This window comes from Psittacula echo, assembly GCF_963264785.1.
Source record: "Psittacula echo genome assembly, chromosome: 1".
NCBI classification, from domain to species: Eukaryota; Metazoa; Chordata; class Aves; order Psittaciformes; family Psittacidae; genus Psittacula; species Psittacula echo.
Genome location: NC_137735.1, coordinates 163439466 through 163457763, shown reverse-complemented (window position 1 = coordinate 163457763; position 18298 = coordinate 163439466). Strand labels below are relative to the sequence as shown.

At 50.6% G+C, this 18298-nt stretch overlaps 1 protein-coding gene across 24 annotated transcripts in view; it reads right to left on the bottom strand.

Annotated features, from left to right (window-relative positions):
• Positions 1–4064: 4064 nt before the first annotated feature.
• LOC308224887 (uncharacterized protein) overlaps positions 4065–18298 on the bottom strand; it is a 153519-nt gene continuing 139285 nt past the window's right edge. For 9 of the 24 annotated variants that reach the window (XM_080625205.1, XM_080625208.1, XM_080625199.1 and 6 more), the window contains 6 exons: positions 14268–16508; positions 12838–12992; positions 9285–9469; positions 5045–5242; positions 4262–4488; positions 4065–4141 (listed from right to left, as the gene is read on the bottom strand). The gene's annotated coding sequence lies outside the window, so the exon portion shown is untranslated. The other 15 variants (XR_013957594.1, XR_013957595.1, XR_013957596.1 and 12 more) reach the window with 7 other exon arrangements.

Genomic DNA, 18298 nt, shown 5'->3' with positions numbered 1-18298 from the left:
GACCAACCTCCTTCAGTTAACCCACCCCAGGAGGGTTACTCTCCAAGTAGGGTGGCGGCAGAGTGATGCTCCACCTGAGGAGCACATTGTTCCCAGGAGCATTGCACACCTCCTCTGCACAACCAGTGGGGCTCCAAGTCCCCGGCCAAGCCTGTTGGCCATGATCCTGCCCTATGGGGTGTCCTTGAACCCCACTTCAGCCACCAATGCTACCAATGAGAGGCACTGCAAAGAGGGGCCATGAGATCCTGACATACCCCTGAATCATAGAATCATTTGGGTTGGAAAAGACCTTTAAGCTCATCCAGTCCACCCATTCCCCAGCACTGCCAAGGCCACCACTAACCCATGGCACTGAGGACCTCGTCTCCACGGTGTGTGAACACTTCCAGGGACAGTGATAACCGGTCGATGTGGCCCAGCATCACTCCTGCTGCTCCCTTTCCTATTCCTTTCATCCACGACCCTTTGCCAGAGCCCAGCCCATGGGGAGGAAGAGTGCCCCCTTTCTGCAGCAGTCAATGCATGTCCCGATCTTCCAGGTGAGCGCTTCTGCCCTCCGTCCCCACCACGCTGCGGGCTCAGAGCAGCTCTGGTGCCCCAGCAGTGCCTGACCAGCTCCGTGCGCATGGTTCTGCTTCCCCCTAGTGACAACGTGGCCTCACATCAGCAGCAGTGATGGTGCTGGTACAGCTCCTCCACCTGCAGGTAAGGCTGCTCTTCCCTTTGGCCTATGGGGACGTGGCGCTGGGGCTTGGAGCCCGCACTGCATGAGCCAAGGGCGGCGGGTGGTGGGAGCATCTCCATCCCATTGAGGTGAATAGAGCCTGACATGAAGGATTCTGTGTCCGTGTGAATAACCTTGATTTCTCTGCCATACCTGGCCGAGGGCAGCCTCTATCCCAGCACAGTGGTCGGATGCTTGTGTCCCTTGGGAAGAGTCAACCAGGAAACACTGGTTTTGAGAGGAGCTGCACAAGGGACAGTTGGGAGGTGTAACCCCTTCTCACACACCTATGAGCCCACCTCCAAAGGCCTTCAGTTATTTATGCCCATAGTCCTTTTCCTAAAACAGCATCCTGGAGCAGCCATGAGGAGATGGGTTGGGATGAAGCATGCACAGAGCTGGACTCCAGTCTAGTGGCTGGAGTGCTCAGCTGGGAAGCAGCATTCCCAAAATCCTTCTTTTCTGATAAAACACCCCAAGCTCACTTCCAAATCATGGCTCTTTTGGCTTCTTTACATAGGATCGCTCCTACAGTTGCCAAAAGCAGACCTGTCCTAACAACAGGTCTGTGCTTTCTGTAAGACACAATCTCTGCAGTCTCTCTCCTTTTGAGAGGGGCTTTGGACAAGGGCCTGTAGGGACAGGCCAAGGGGAATGGCTTGAACCTGCCAGAGGGGAGACTGAGATGAGCTCTTAGGCAGAAGCTCTTCCCTGTGAGGGTGCTGAGGCGCTGGCACAGGGTGCTCAGAGAAGCTGTGGCTGCCCCATCCCTGGCAGTGTTCAAGGCCAGGTTGGACACGGGGGCTTGGAGCAAGCTGCTCCAGTGGAAGGGGTCCCTGCCCGTGGCAGGGGTTGGAACTGGATGAGCTTTAAGGTCCCTTCCAACGCAAACCAGTCTGTGACTCTAAGCATGCCTCATCCCATCCACCAAAGATGTTTTATGGAGCTTGAGGGGCTTTGTATCCTGGTCCTTATGACCCACCACCCATCACATGGCAGTGCCCAACATCACCTCCCCTGCCCAGGGTACCTCAGCATCTGGAGCCCACTTTTCCTTGCCTGAAGCTCCTTGTCCTCCCATCTCTTGCGGGCAGGCACCAGATGTGGAGGGAGCATCTCGAGATGCTCCCACATCCCCATGGCAACCCTGCAGCACCTCTGCTTGGTGAAGACACTCATTAGTCATTACTCCTGGTGCCCCCCCCCAGCTTGCTCACCAGTGATCTATCTGCCTGTTCAGCCTGACCCCCTGCCTTTTGTTCACCATTCCTGCCTATTTATTCATCAGGAGACAACTTCCCTTTGTCACATAATCGATTGTTTCTGCCTCCGCTGCATTTTCTGCTTCATCACTGCCATGTTTCGGGAATAGGGGCTTTCCAAGGAGGTGATTCATTGCCCTATGGGTTTTCCTGCACGCTCAGTCCATCAGCTGCCCTGTCCCATGCCCTTTGTGGCTGCAGCCCCACATGTACCCATTCCTCAGAGAGAACTGATTCACCATTGAGGTTTCATTCTGGCTTCCAGCTGTTGCATCTGCCTCAAGCTAGTGTGTTCTCCTTTGCTCCTCCTGTGGCTCCCTCCTCCTCATTTCCTCCTGCTGCTACTCCTGACCGTATTCCTTCATCCTTTTCCCTTCTTTCTCCAGGCAATGCTCAGCTGTTTTCAATGTGCCTCACCAATGATGAGCCCAAGACAAAGAGCAGCAGCAATAGGGGGAGGTTTTGCACAGCAAAGGACATATGAGGTGAGCAGGGCTTCAGGGCCGTGTGCCACCAGCCTCTGGGTGCCAGGTTTAAGGGTTGCCATTAGGGTTCCAGGGTGAGCACGCAGGGCAGTGGGTTATAGCCCATCTTGAAGTGCTCACTCATGGGGTACCACTCTATAGCCTCCCTTCCCATTTTGATTCTCTCCCTTTGTTTCCTCTGTATTTGAAAGGCAGAGAAGTCAGTAGCTGTGATTTAACCAACCTGTCACTGCATCCACAGGGCCTCCTCGGTGCCAGTGTAACTTTGACCATTGGGCTCAGGTCCCCACTATACCCAAAGGAGCTGCTGCCCATGAGCTGATGAACCCAGTGCAGTCAAAGAAACGTGCAGGGTGGGGGGTGGGGGGATATAGGCAGCTTGATGCCAACTGCATCGCCTGAAGCTAAACTGTGGCTCTGTAAATTCCCAGCTCAGCTGCTGTTTAATCCCAGAAGCATCTCAGTGCTGCAGATGCCCTCAGGTGATGCTGTCCAGGCAGGAGGACATGTCCCAGGCAGTGCTGGCCAGATCCTCTCATCCCCATTGTCAAACCTTCCTCGGTGTCCAAACTCATGCAGGGTCTCAGTAGAGGGCTGAGACATTTGGTGCTCTCCGGGCCACAGAAACCAAGGCCAAGACTGGGCTCCCTTGGCCATGGTACATGGTGTTGGGCAGAGGTTGAGCCTCCTCACATTGAGCTCAGATTTACCCCTCTGGGAGATGTTTCTCCAGCTTTCTGCTCATTCCTGGGTCTCTCTTTTGAAATCCTTCCTGTTTTCCAGCCTCCTTTTTGCAGTGTGGACCCCATGCTCAGCACAGCATCCCTGCGCCTCTCCCAACACTCTCTCCCTGCCCTGCTTTGACACTCACTCACACAAGCCCTCAGCTTGGGTCATGCTCGTTTCTCTCATTCAGATGATTACTGGCCTGAACCCGATGTGTTTGGGGACTTCCCATTCCCCAGGTCCAGGTGCCTGCCCCATGCCACCCCATTAGTTATTCAGCTCTGCAAAGCTCAGCTTCTCACATCAGGCAATTCACCTCACTCACACCAGTAACTTTCTCCTCCCATTTCACCCAGCAAACAGGATCCCAGTTCCCTCTGGGGCACTAGGAAATAGCTGGGAGCACAGACCCGATCCCAAGGGCAGCCCCATTTGCAGTCACATTGGTGCTGTGCTGGGTTTAATGTGCCTGACAAGGATGTTTTCAGCCCCTTCATGAACGTATCAGTGAGGGCGAAGCCAAACACCTTCTAAACCCTGAATATATCACAGCCCATGCCCCTACATGTGGAACCCTGCATGCATCAGCTGCACCCCCCCGGTTTGCTGTGGTCCAGCATCCCGTGCTACAAGACACGAACGCATCGCCTCCTGCTCTCCCAAGCCTGAATCAGCGCTGCCATGAGCCTGCGCTGCTGGGTTCCCTCCGCTAGGTTGCAGCATTAACTTTCCTATTCCTATTCTATCAAAGCGAGAAACTGGGGCCTCTTTGAACAGGCAGCTCGGCCTTGTCAGCCCTGTGCATCCTTACCGAGCTGGATGGGGTTCCTGGGAGTGACTTGGTGTGGGGTGGTTGGGGCTTCCCTTAGACTTGGTTCCTATTTGCATCCAGAAGTTCATCTTCATTATGAAAATAATTTAAATAGAATAAGTCCAGTCAGCTGAATGGGACAGAAAAGGGAAATATTGTAATCATCAGCATCATCATCATCAGCAGCAGCATCAGTGATTACATTGTAAGCATGCAGCATGAAGGAAGGGGTCAGTGAGCTCCCTGCTACCTCTCCTTCCAGACGCCTTCACTTGATGGTCTTAAAGGTCCTTTCCAACCTAGTTGATTCTGATTCTTCCATCTATAAGCTCTTTCCTTCCAATGTCAGTGGTGAAATTGCTGCTGTTTTACAGCTTCATCCTCATTTCCCATCCTGATGCTTCACAGATCTTACTGAGGCTGCACCAAAGTGGGTCCAAACCAGACAGGCCACAGCGATAGTGGGGATTTTGAAAACTTGTGGGAGGAGTGAAATAAAGACAGTTTAATAGGAGAGATAATAATAACAATAATAATAACAACAATAATAGTAATAATAATAATGTACAAAGAAAGAGATGCCCAATGTAATTGCCCACCACCCACCAACCAATGCCCAGCCAGTCCCTAGCCAGCAGCCCTCAGCAGCTTTCCCCCAGCTCTATAGGCTGAGTGTGACCCCCTATGGTGTGGGATACCCCTTGGGATGTTTGGGATCAGCTGTCCTGGCTGTGTCCCCCCCACCAACCTCCTTGTGCATCCCCGGTCTGCTCGCTGGTGGGGTGAGGAGCAGAACAGGCCTTGACTCTGTGCAAGCTGGTCAGCAGTGACTAAAACATCCCTGTGCTATCACCAGTGTTCATATGAGGCACTGGCACAGGGTGCTCAGAGAAGCTGTGGCTGCCCCATCCCTGGCAGTGTTCAAGGCCAGGTTGGACACAGGGGCTTGGAGCAAGCTGCTCCAGTGGAAGGTGTCCCTGCCCGTGGCAGGGGTTGGAGCTGGATGAGCGTTAAGGTCCCTTCCAACACAAACCAGTCTGGGATCCCAAATCCGAACCACAGCCCCACACCAGCCACCAGGAAGAACATGGATTCTATCCCAGGTATAACCAGGACAGGTATCACCAGTGGAACATCAGAGGGGAGTCACTTGTGGTCCATCGCTGCTTGGCTACAACCACACCAGTGGGTTGAACTGGAGACTGCCTGGATCTGATGTACCCCAGCAAACCTGTGTGTGAATGAACTGCAATGTAGGATGGTTGCTATAGAAGAGGAACACCACAAGTGGTGTTTCCAGCTCCTTCCCATGCCACAGCCCTAATGCCATCACCCCAAGCCCAACTCTAAGGGCAGGATATGATGCCCTGGATGCTCTTTCCTGGGTATACCAGGGTACCTGGGCTACAGCTGTTCCCTCCAGAGCTTCATCTCTCAATAGTTCACCATTCTGGGGGTGTTTGCTCTGCAGAGTGGAGAAAGCTGCCATTTGGCCTCCTCCACATACACATAAAGCCACCAGCATGGGAGATGAGGCTGAGCCTCGTGGGAGATGCTTGTGGTGGAGCGACTCATCTCCTGCAGCCACAGGCATGGATGCTCGTGGGTTTGGGAGGGCAGAGCAGGGTCTGAAAGGCAGTTCCTGTGCTTTTGCTATGAGCAAGGGGTGTAACAGGGGGGAGAAAGCCCTGCAAGGAGGCCGAGCTTAGAACTTTAAGGTCTCTTTCAGCCCCAATCTCCACATACACAAAAGGTGGTTGCAGAGACACAGCCAAACTCCTCCCCATTGTGCCAGACTAACAAAGGGCATCAGCCGCAAACCGGGAAGCTGAGGTTGGATGCAGGGAAGGCTCTCACTGCGGGGTGCTGCTGCCCTGGGACAGACACCCCCGAGCTGATGCACCCTCCATCCTTAGGAGATTTAGGACTTGGCCAGACCAAGTCATGGGTGACAGCCTGGCACAGTCCTGCTCTGGGCGGGAGGCTGGATCCGAGATGTCCGACATTTCCATGTGAGTTTGATGTAAAACGACCGTTTTCCTGGTTCCAAGTGCCCTCAAGCTGCTTTCGCATCATCTCTGCAGCCTCAAGCGCTCCTGTGTGCCTGCTTATGAAATAATGATGTTTCCAACAGCAACAGTGATGCAGAGCTGCAGAGGTGAAGGAGGCAGCAAGGAGGAGCAGAGGAACCCTCTGCAGCAGCAGGAAAAGCTGGGACACGTGTGCAAGGCTCCATTCAGAGCCATGCAGGCATTGCTCCATCATTCCACAAGCTCTTCCCCGCTCCCTCCTATCCAACCCCACATCCCTGGGGGATTCTGAGGTCCCAGCTCACCCATCTCCTGTCCTACACTTGGGATGTAGCCCTTGTGTGTTCACAAGGCAGACAAACAAATCCTCCCTGGTGCCAGGCTGGTACATCCACATCCCACTGCATTCTTCAGCCCAAGCCGAACGCCAGCTCCTGAGGCTGGAGAGTGTTTTCAGATGTGGGACACAGGATGTGGTCACCCAAAGGCTGCCTGGGAAGAGGACTCTCTGGGCAGAAATAAAAGGTGGATGTGCTGGCACTGGCAGCTCCTGCTTGGAGGGAGCCCAGGACATGTTGTGTCCTTGTGTGAATGGATACGGATGTGCCTGGGGCAGCCGGCAGCACACAGTGTTCAGCACTGATGGTCCCCAAAGGGGCTTGGTAACATCTCGTACGTTGCATTGTGGCCTTGCCCTCAGGGTTTTCCCGGAATCCACTCAAATCCCACAAGTACCAGCTATTCCCAATGCAACAAATAACACATGGTACAGCCGGTTTTCCTTTGCATTCCCATCCCTCCCGGGGCTCTGCTTCCATCTCCTCTACACACAGCTGAGCACGGAGCACCATGTGGAGGTTAAAAGCAGGTTTGCTGTTAGAGATGCAGACTCTGTGCTGTCCTCGCTGCCTGATGGGGTCCATGGAAGTCACAGGGGGTACGAGAGGTGAAGAGATCTCCACATCGCTCCCGTCTATTCCGGCTTTAATGATGTCCTGTTCTTTCCTCCCAGCCCTGTGGCTTTTTACCTGCAGCGACCTTCCCTGACTCCTTGTTTACCTTGCAGTGAGAGGGAACAGAACGCAGCTCAGCTGCAGCTTTTCAGCCATCGAGCAAAACACTTGAAACCCCAAGAGAGCATCTGAATATACAAACCACAATGAGAGTGCCCAAGGGGCGGGTTGGGAGAGGGCATTAAATGAAGCAGGGTGGGCGGAAGGACACAAAGGCAGGCATGAGAGGAATCTGTGCTTGCGACACTGAGTCCCGAGTACCTTGCACTCCCTACTTCAACCTGGGCACCCGACATTAATGGCTTCTTCGGCCTCCACCTCTCAGTGCTCCGGTTCCTTGTTTGAGAAGTAGGAATGGCAGCAGAGCTGCTCAGAAACGAAACAAAATCAAGGTCATGGCAGCAATTGCTTCTGCCAAAGCTCTTGGATGCTGCAGAGATGAGCATGAAGAAGGGAAGTAAAACCCGCTCCAAGTGAGTACCAGCATCGCGTGCATGGAGCGGGGCAGCATCCCATGGGAATAACTAACTTCCCATCATGTAGTAAGGCCGGCACCACAGCACAGGTACCCACAGAGCTGCCCAAAGATGGGGGTCTCCTAACTTCTAAATGCTTCTTCAATATGCAATTTATGCAGTGCTGCTCTGCTGTATTAACAGTGATTCTATATTGCAAACCACCCTCTCCCAGCAGAGGAAAGCCTGGAATGTATGCACCAACAAAGCAGTGAGGCTGTGAGCTCTGGTGTGTTGGGGATCATCACTGACCACATCACCATGGTACATGGACCTCACTGACCATGTATGACTGAATTCATTACAGAACCATGGAATTAACTGGGTTGGAAAAGACTCTGAAGTTCATAAAGTGAAACCTTTACCCCAGCACTGCCAAGTCCACCACTAACCCATGGCACTGAGGCCTCGTCTCCACGGTGTGTGAACACTTGCAGGGACGGTGACTGCAGCCCTGCCCTGGGCAGCCTGTTCCAATGCCTGAGCACCCTCTGGGGCAGGAATTGTTCCTCAGCTCCATCTAAACCTGCCCTGGTGCAGCTTGAGGCCGGTTCCTCTTGTCCCATCTCTTGTTCCTTGGGAGCAGAGCCCAGCCCCTCCTGCCTCCATCCTCCTCTCAGGCACTTGTAGGGAGCCATCAGGTCCCCCCTGAGCCTTCTCTTCTCCAGACTGAACCCCCCAGGTCCCTCAGCCCTTCCCCATCACACTTGGGCTCCAGGCCCTGCACCAGCTCCAGTGCCCTTCTCTGGCCCCACTCCAGCACCTCAATGTCTCCCGTGTAGTGAGGGGCCCAGAGCTGAGCACAGGATTCAGGTGCAGCCTTGCTGCCGTGCTCGGATGTGAAGGAACGTTAAAATCCCCATGAGAGCATCATGCCCGGTTTGTGGAACTTTGCTCCTTTAGACACATATGGAAGGGAGAGAGGGAGGCAGGGCTGGTGAATCCTTGGACATTTTCCCTCTTGCCTTGGCTGGGCTGGGGCTCAGACTGTTGTCTGGTCCCTTGTCATAGCTGCTGTTATAATGATTCATCCATCTGGTTTTCTGGGAAAAGAAACTGAGCTGGGAAATGAGTCTTCTCCTTTTTTTCCCTCGGTTTTTGGCTGTTTGTCTCCTCAATCACAACTCCGTACTCGCGGAGGGGATGGAGCTTTGGACATTGTGGCTAGAGTAGAGGAGTGACGAGATGCCCGTTCCTCAAACCCAGACCATGGCAGTGATGTCCTTACCCATGTTTCCAGGAGCAGAAAAGGATCTAACAAAAGGATTCAGGCCACCTTCAGTGGGTGCACTGGACAAACCGCCATGCTGGTGTGCTCTAGGGGACCACAATGGTCCCCTGCATCCAAAGGGATCCCCTCCATCCAAAAGGGTCCCCTGGGTTTCCTCCTTCATCTGGCTCTCTGCCTGCCTGAGCTCTCCAGCACTGCTGTGGGATGAACTGCAGCTTGGGAAGAAATCCAGGTGCAAAACATTGACACTGGAGGGTTTCTCATTGGGTTTAAACAGCTGCTCTCATAACTGGTGTATTTATCATGTATTAGGTAATAACAGGGGGGTGGGGAATACCCTGAGTTCACACTGGATGATATTTAATCCCACAGTGCAAGAAGCAGCCACACTGGTTTTTCCTTGCTGGTTTGTACTGGGCAAGGACCAGTATTGCTTAGTTGGAGACAACGCACCCATCCAGCTGGTAGCAGTGAGGTAACCCACCTCTGGGTAAGGGGAGTGCCAACGCAGCCTCTCTTTGCCCGCAGCCATTAGAAACACTGATTTAAAGAAGCCAGAGGAGATCTTCTCTCTTTCTCCGTCCTTGTTCCAGGAATGCATCTTCCTTGGTCCAAGTTTGGTCAGAGGTTAGACTGGGGGAGCAGCAGCTTGTTTGGGAGCAATCATTCCTGCATGCAGACACAGACTAATGGATCTCCAGCCAACGGGTCATGTATCAAAGTCCTACTTCTCTATGCTGCTAAAGCAAACCTTCCTGTGACAAATTCCTCCCTTTACACCGCTGTGATGTCTGTGACAGTGACATCCAGATCCGCCTTGAACCCACCAGCACAGGAACTGCCCTCTCCCCAGTCCAGCATCCTTCCTCTCTCATCCCCGTTTTCACTGCCAACACCTCCTGCTCCTCACCAGCCTCTACTCGCGTTTGTCTCTTCCATGATTTCATCCCAAGTGGGTGGTGAGTTTGCTCCCCCCCTGCGAGCAGCCTCTTCCCAACAGCTCCTGGGATCCCTGCCAGCTCCACTCCACCCACTGCCTCTCCTGCTGAAGCAAAACCATGCAGCTCCTGATGCTTCCTGGGATGCTTTGTCGCCGACATGGACAGTGGGATTGAGTGCGCCCTCAGCAAGTTTGCTGATGACACCAAGCTGTGTGGTTCGGTCGATATGCCGGAGGGAAGGGATGCCATCCAGAGGGACCTCGACACGCTTGTGAGGTGGGCTGATGCCAACCTGATGAAGTTTAACCCTGCCAAGTGCAAGGTCCTACACCTGGGTCAGAGCAATCCCAGGCACAGCTACAGGTTGGGCAGAGAAGAGATTCAGAGCAGCCCTGCGGAGAAGGACTTGGGGGTGTTGGTCAATGAGAAAATGAACGTGAGGCAGCTTCAGTGTGCGCTCGCAGCCCAGAAAGCAACCGTATCCTGGGCTGCATCAAGAGGAGCGTGACCAGCAGGTGCAAGGAGGTGATCCTGCCCCTCTACTCTGCTCTCATGAGACCTCACTTGGAGCATTGTGTGCAGTTCTGGTGTCCTCGACATAAAAAGGATATGGAACTGTTGGAACAAGTCCAGAGGAGGCCACAAGGATGATCAGAGGCTGGAGCAGCTCCCGTATGGAGACAGGCTGAGAAAGTTGGGGCTGTTCAGCCTGGAGAAGAGAAGGCTGCGTGGAGACCTCAGAGCAGCTTCCAGTGTCTGAAGGGGGCCTACAAGGATGCTGGGGAGGGACTCTTCATCAGGGACTGTAGTGACAGGACAAGGGGTAACGGGTTCAAACTGAAACAGGGGAAGTTTAGATTGCATATAAGGAAGAAATTCTTTACTGTGAGGGTGGTGAGGCACTGGAATGGGTTGCCCAGGGAGGTTGTGAATGCTCCATCCTTGGTGGTGTTCAGGGCCAGGTTGGATGAGGCCTTGGGTGACATGGTTTAGTGTGAGGTGTCCCTGCCCATGGCAGGGGGTTGGAACTGGATGATCTTAAGGTCCTTTCCAACCCTAACTATTCTATGATTCTGTGATTCTATGACAAAGGCAGCATCGCACGTCTGCTGGGATGGCTTGGGAAGGGGAGCTGAGGAGCACCCCTTTAGGTATGAGCTAGGTATGAGCCTCCCTCTATCTTTCATCCCAGCACTTCCCACCTCCATTGCCCTATGCATCCCTGCAGCCGAAGGGATGCCCTGGCTTTCCTACTGTTGTTAAAGTGACTTTTGAAGGCTCTGAAAGGACACTGCAAACCCAAACTTCATTTGCAAAACAGCGGTGTGGGTTCAATACTAAATGAAAACTGGCATCTACCTATCTATCCATCTATCCATCATCTATCTATCTAACCATCATCTATGTATCTGTCTAGTTACTCCTATGCAAGAGTAGGCAATTCAAAAGTAACCTAGCACAGGTTGCCCAGAGAAGCTGTGGCTGCCCCATTCCTGGCATCCATCTATCTATCTATCTATCTATCTATCTATCTATCTATCTACCTACCTACCTACCTACCTACCTACGGGTTACTCCTATTCAAGCATAGGTGATTTGTGCTGAGGCGCTGGCACAGGGTGCCCAGAGAAGCTGTGGCTGCCCCATCCCTGGCAGTGTTCAAGGCCAGGTTGGACACAGGGGCTTGGAGCAAGCTGCTCCAGTGGAAGGTGTCCCTGCCCGTGGCAGGGGTTGGAACTGGATGAACTTTAAGGTCCCTTCCAACCCAAATGAGTCTGGGATTCTATGATAAGCCAACTGGTCCCATGGCTTCAGAGGCTGTGCAACTAACAGCACCCTGAAAAGCAGCTTTGATTTGGATTTTGAAACTGTGTGAAATCAGAGCATTAAAGCAGAGCACAGGAGAGGTCTCAAACATCTTGGGCTCAGCAACAGCACCAGAAAAACTCCAGCATTGCCAGGAAACGTTTTGGCGTGGTGACAAAGCCCTGCTCTTGTAGCGTCCGTGGGAAGGTTGGATTGTGTTATTCCTGGGTGTCTTAACATTTCCAGGCTAATCTCAAGTACAAAGTGGGGGGGTTTATACCATTGTTCCCCTTAGAAGTTCCCCAATGGGAATGCTGAACAGTGAAATCTGCACATTCACATGTACTGAAAGCCAACGGTTGGACTTGGTCTTAAAGGTCTTTTCCAACCTAGTTTGTGCTTCTATGATTCTCTTCCTATTATGAACACTTCAGCTGTGATTTCAGCTCTCACACTGCAAAGTCTTTACATGACAGCTTATTTGAAAGCCTGGGAATCCATGATAATTTCCATTAATTTCCTGAGAAATACACTTTTCCCTGATGCATTTCTCGAGCAGATTCCGATCTCTGAGGATTTGGCACCTTTCAGCCCAAAACGAAATGCCTTGGGCTGATTTCCCGTCAGCCCCAGGCAATTCTAGCAATGCAGAAGCATTTGGGACACTATCCAGTCCGCTCCACAGGAAGGACAGGCAAAACTAATGATTAAATAATGGCAAAATCCAAGGGAGAAAATCCCTTTGTGGCCATCCAGAAGCTATTAAAACACTGGCCACCTCACCTGTGCTTACAGCTTTACAACTGCCAGGCTGGTTTAGAATCACAGCCCGCAAAGTGGCATTTGAGCATCTTCCAAGTCAAACCATTCATTATATATTAATCTGACTGCATTTTGCATTAACTCCCCCTCATGCGGTGATGCGATGATAGCTGAAGAAGTGAGGATGCCAGAAGGAAATGCTCTCCATCCCCATGTGATGTCCATGCTCTGCAGTGCCATGGATTGCCTGGAAACCTGTACCACAGCCAGCTCCTCCAGGCTGTGTCAGGCTTTACAGACTGGCATCCAGGCAGAGAGAGATGCAGGGCTTGACATGTTCATAGAATCATAGCATGGTTTGGGTTGGAAAGGGACTTCAGATCATCCAGTTCCAGGGACGCCTCACACTGCACCATGCAACCCAAGACTGTGCAATCTGGCCTTGAACACTGCCATTGCTTTGAAATGCAGAGCTCAAAGCAATCTCTGCAGCAATCCTGTTAATAGCGCTAGCACTGGGATACTGACCTCAAATCCTCATGATTCCGAAGTTCACCTCTCCTTTTTGTGGCAAGTGCCCATTAAAATCCTGTTCTTTGACGCAAGGAGGAACTGGTTTCCTGGACCTTCCGGCATCAAAGCCAAGTCCCCTCCTGCCACAGCTGGTTCTCCAGAGAGGAAACCTTGGGAAGAAGACAGACCATGATGCTGAGAAGGCAGCACTGATACAAGCCTCACTTAAAGACAACTCCGTGGGGCAATATGGGCAGGAGAGCAGGCAGCTCCACATCTCACCTTAATACGTTGTAGGAAAGCAAGACAAGGGCAAGAAAGTCATAGGGAAAGCTGTGTTGTCTCTGATTTCAAGGAGCTGAATGGGAATAGCTTCTGGGCAAAGGTCTGTGATCATTATACTGACAGCAGAACATACAGAAGACCCTCTTTCCTGCTCAACAGCACGTAACTGGTCCAGCTTCATGCCTGGAACTCTAAAGTTCTGCTTGCTTCAAGGGGAGATGCACTTCCAGCACCTGAAGGGCACTGCTGGAGAACAGGGGCCACCAGTTTGATGAACCCCTTGTCAGCAAACAGGACAGGCTGCCTTGAATGACACATGCACAGAGGAAACCTCTTGTGTATGCAGGCAGCATAACTAAGGTTGTTTTGCTGTTTGCTTCATTGCCCTCACTGTATCTTATTTACTGGAGGAGATACCTAGAAATCATAGCACTGTTTCTGTTAGGATTACCCAGACAAGCAAGAATTTGCTCTCTCCAGGCATCTTTAAATTGCTGTGAGCTTTCACAGCAATTTAAAGGCTGTTTTACAGCACAGCAAAGCTCTGCCAACACAAGCCTCTGCTGTTTCATCCTTAGCAAAGGCCCCAGCTGGCCTCAGCCACACTACCTGGATCCACTGTCCTTGTCCCTCTGCTGCCCATTACAGCACTGGAAATGTGTGTGAGGACATATCAGCTCCCTCCCCAGCAGGTTATTTTTGGCTGCCAAGCCCCAAACAGGCTTGAACAAACCAGAAAGCATCTTGTGGAATATCATAGTCTTATTTCCTCCTGCTCTCTCTTTTGTAATCACGTTACACTGCATGCGTCATCAATGTAAGGATAAGGATGCTCCACGTTAGTTCTGACCCTCAATGTATTGACCATGAAGACAAAGCAGTTCATCATCATCATCCCACGCTCCTATTCAACATCAGCAGGGTATTTGCCTCCCCAGATTCCCAGTGTATGATGGATTTCACAGACCATCCTCCCAGAGAAGCGAGACTTTTTGATATGATGATGCGAGCTCACACCAAGTTTCAGACAAATTAATGGAACAATTGACATTTAGGATCTCCACCGCAAAATAAATTGGTTTAATGCCTCATTAATAGCAAAGGGGTACACTGGAAGACATTCCCAAAGTATTTTGTGTTAAAGATTTCACAGTATATACCATCCTTCTCTTCCTCTTATCCCACCATCAAAAACCTCTTATGTTAGTCCAGAACAGATTCTGGGGGAAGAAAGCAGTTGACTTCCAGCCATTCTGCCTCAGTTCAGGTATTTTTTTCAATTCCACATCATTCCAGAAGACAGGCAACTCGACCAACTCTGCTGACCACGAAGCAATCTCCTTGCATGTTACATTCAGTGATGCTGCAGGGCATCAAACGGCAGCATGGCGAGGACCTGCAAACAAACAGGGTAAGTGTAACACTGTGGTATGTGAGCAGCATTGTGAGGCTGGTGCCATTTCCATAACCAATGCCCTGCATCCAAACCTGCTCTGTGAATGTCTTTTGGTAGCTTTGAAAAGACCAAGAGCTGGGAGCAAACAGGATCAAAATGAGCAACCCATTACCTCTGCTTTTCTCCTCCTCATAAATACGTATCACAGAATCCCAGACTGGTTTGTGTTGGAAGGGACCTTAAAGCTCATCCAGTTCCAACCCCTGCCACGGGCAGGGACACCTTCCACTGGAGCAGCTTGCTCCAAGCCCCTGTGTCCAACCTGGCCTTGAACACTGCCAGGGATGGGGCAGCCACAGCTTCTCTGGGCACCCTGTGCCAGCGCCTCAGCACCCTCACAGGGAAGAGCTTCTGCCTAAGAGCTCATCTCAGTCTCCCCTCTGGCAGGTTAAAGCTGTTCCCCTTGGCCTGTCCCTATAGGCCCTTGTCCCAAGCCCCTCTCCAGGTTTCCTGCAGCCCCTTTAGGCACTGGAGCTGCTCTAAGGTCTCCCCTTCAGGAGCCTTCTCTTCTCCAGGCTGACCCAGCCCAGCTCTCTCAGCCTGGCTCCAGAGCAGAGCTGCTCCAGCCCTCGCAGCATCTCCATGGCCTCCTCTGGCCTCGCTCCAACAGCTCCACATCCCTCTTTTACACTGAAACATTTGTGTTCATGAAGCACTTTTCCTCCTTTCCCACATTCTCTCCTTTCTTTCCCCTGTTGCTGCATGAAAGATTCGACCTGGAACAGGACAAAATCCTCTAAGCACAGGGATGCACAAGCAACAGTACTCACGTCTGAGAAGCCTTTCACAACATCCAAGCACTTGGCAGCTCCATTGTTCCTTGCTATATGGCACAAAGAGAGAACATTACTACAGCTTAAACCCCTCTTACCTGTCAGTAACTGCAGTTTCAGTAAGCTGGTGGTATGGGGTCACTTTGTAACTGGCTCTTCACACAAGAAACCATTTAAGCAGTGGTCTGTATGGGAGCTACTTAAGCACCACGTGTATTTCTAATACTATGTATAGCTCTTAACCTCGACAAGACCAAACCCCCTAAAATATGTGTGTGGGCAGGTGTCAGCTCTCTGCATCACTCTGCAAAAACACATCCTGCCAGGCATGCTGTATTTGCAGTATTTTCATCATGTCTAGATTAAGGGCTAACCTACAGCCTTTTGTACTAAACACAGTGCTACCCACTTCCCAGAGCTAGACCTATAAAAGGCAGACAGATCCTGAGGGTGGATTTCAGAAATGGATGGAAGTGAGAGACTTAGGAGGAGGCCCTGTGCTTTCCACATGAAGACCCTTTTGGTTGGTGATTACCTGATCCCTTCTTAGTTAAACAGATACACAACTAATGGGAGCATCCCTGGCAGTGTTCAAGGCCAGGCTGGACAGAGCCTTGGGTGCCATGGTTTAGTGTGAGGTGTCCCTGCCCATGGCAGGGGGTTGGAACTGGATGATCTTAAGGTCCTCACCGACCCAAGCCATTCTATGATTCTATATACCAGTGAAGAGACAGAGGAGAGGGGAAGAGAAAGACAGATTTGCTGCCAATAGCCAGCCACAACCTTAGAAATACCCCAAAATGCTCAAAAGCTGCTCGTTTTTTCCAGCCTGTACCTAGTTCTGAGTTGCCCCACATGGAACACTGGAGAAAGTCCAATCACCAGTTTGTTTTCAGCAGTACATCTAGGAAAATAGCCCCTGCTAGAGGGATGCTTTGCTGCAGGTTGGTCTCTGTTATTAGCTCCCAGAAAGCTGAATGGAGTATGACAAGCTGGTCAAAGGATGAGTTTCCAGAGCGATCTTCATGGGTAATGAGATCCTGCTGCAACTGGGGACACGACCCACACTTTGACACCCCATCCATGGCCAGTTGTGTTTGAAGAGCTGAAATTCCAGAGGAAACTTCTTAGGAAGGCCTTGGGAAGATGACTCTGGTGTTGTGTGGCTCACACTGTGAAGGGCGTAAGAGAGGAGAGTGCAAAAAGCTCTCAGGCTGGCAATGAAACCTTTCGCAAGATCTCACTTTCAGGGTGTCCAGAGAACAGTAACAGGAGATGGGAAAGTTTCCTGTTGCCATCTTTGTATTTCCTCATACCTCATGGATGGATCATTAAACCAACAGGGTGAGTTTGTTTTCTTTTCAGTTCACACTGATAATTCTCATTGGGAAAACCACCTCCCTTTACCTTCACTCTCAGTCCTGTGTGGCTTTCCAAACCATTCCACCTTTAGACAGACAATCTAAATCAAGACCTTGTGTTACATGCTTTACATACTCTGTCTACTGAAGATTGTCTTTTCTCATAGGAAAAACCTCCAGCTATATAAAAGCACCTTAACAAGTAGTATTTCTGCATTGAGCAACTCAGTTCACTGAAGAAATACACTGTTTTCAGTCCTATTAAAGATTGCCTCTGGAGCCTGATGTATAAAAGTCACAAGGAGCAATTCCCCAATCACTATAACCGATTTCAAATGGTGCTAGAAAATATTATTGACTCTGAACACCAAAAGAAATCAGTCATCCTCTAAAGGGGTTACTGAGATCTGCAAGGAGGAAGAGTTAAAATGCTGGATAGTGTTTTACACTGGAGGTTCCCCAAATACTTTGAAGTGTTGATGAATTACCTCTGTGGCATCATTCACTAAAGAGTATTACAAACACTGGTAAAACAAAGGTTTAGAAAGTGAAAACTTTCAACATCAATCATTAGCTACACACAGCTTTAATAGGGTAAAGCCAATCTGAAACATGGACACCATGACAAACCATTTACGGTCCAGTTCTCACACGTGCTGGTGCTGGCCATTTGCATCAACTACAGTGAGCATATCCAGTCTCAATACTGGTAAGTTGAGTCACACAACATAAATAAGCACATTCAGATCTGCCAAACAAGCCACAATGAGAAAGCAAACACGCAGCACCGATGTCGAGAGCATCCAGATCTCTAGTGCTTAAATTTAACATCATCTGCTTTAAATTCTATTGTGTGTTTTGTATGATACAAGTACAAGGTATTTATAAGGGAGGTAAAGAACTAACAGAAAATGATCTATGTAAGGCTGAAACAGGTTTTGAGTTGAAAAGCAAGTGGAGCAAATAAAGTTCTCTTCCTTATCCCTCCCCGTAGTGTTGGTATTAGATTTACATTAACATTTGCATTAACATCTTCAGCCCTGTGTTGCAATTGTGTATTACACTTCCTCGCACTGTTCATGTCTTGTAAGCCCTTCCCCATTCCCAAAGCTATGGCTAACCACCTACAAACACTATGAACAGGCTGATGCCCAGCAGTATTACAGCAGAGATTCAAAGCATGCATTGCATTGCTCTCCTGAAGGTCACCATGGCCATAGACCCTGCAGGCCCAGCCTGCTGAGGAACGTAGCTTGGCGGTGGAGCCAATTGTCACAGCAGAAGCACACAAGGAAGATCTTCATCTCCTCTTCTTTCCCATCAAGGCCTCTGAGGATCCCTTTGGCTGAGGAAGGCAGGCATTCTTCCTCCAAGAACACTGATTTCAAATGGTGCTAGACAATGAATAGTTAAATCTAAACCACCATATGAAACCAGCTTCCTGAGGGAGCTTATTTCCAGCTGGGATGATATTCCTGAAACAATAAATTGGAAACGCCACAGAAGAATACCTATCTGTGTTGGGGTTTTTATTCTTCCTACTAAGTAGTTGATGCTTTCTTCCTTATTTTTACCCTTGATTTTGGTTTGAGTCATTATTT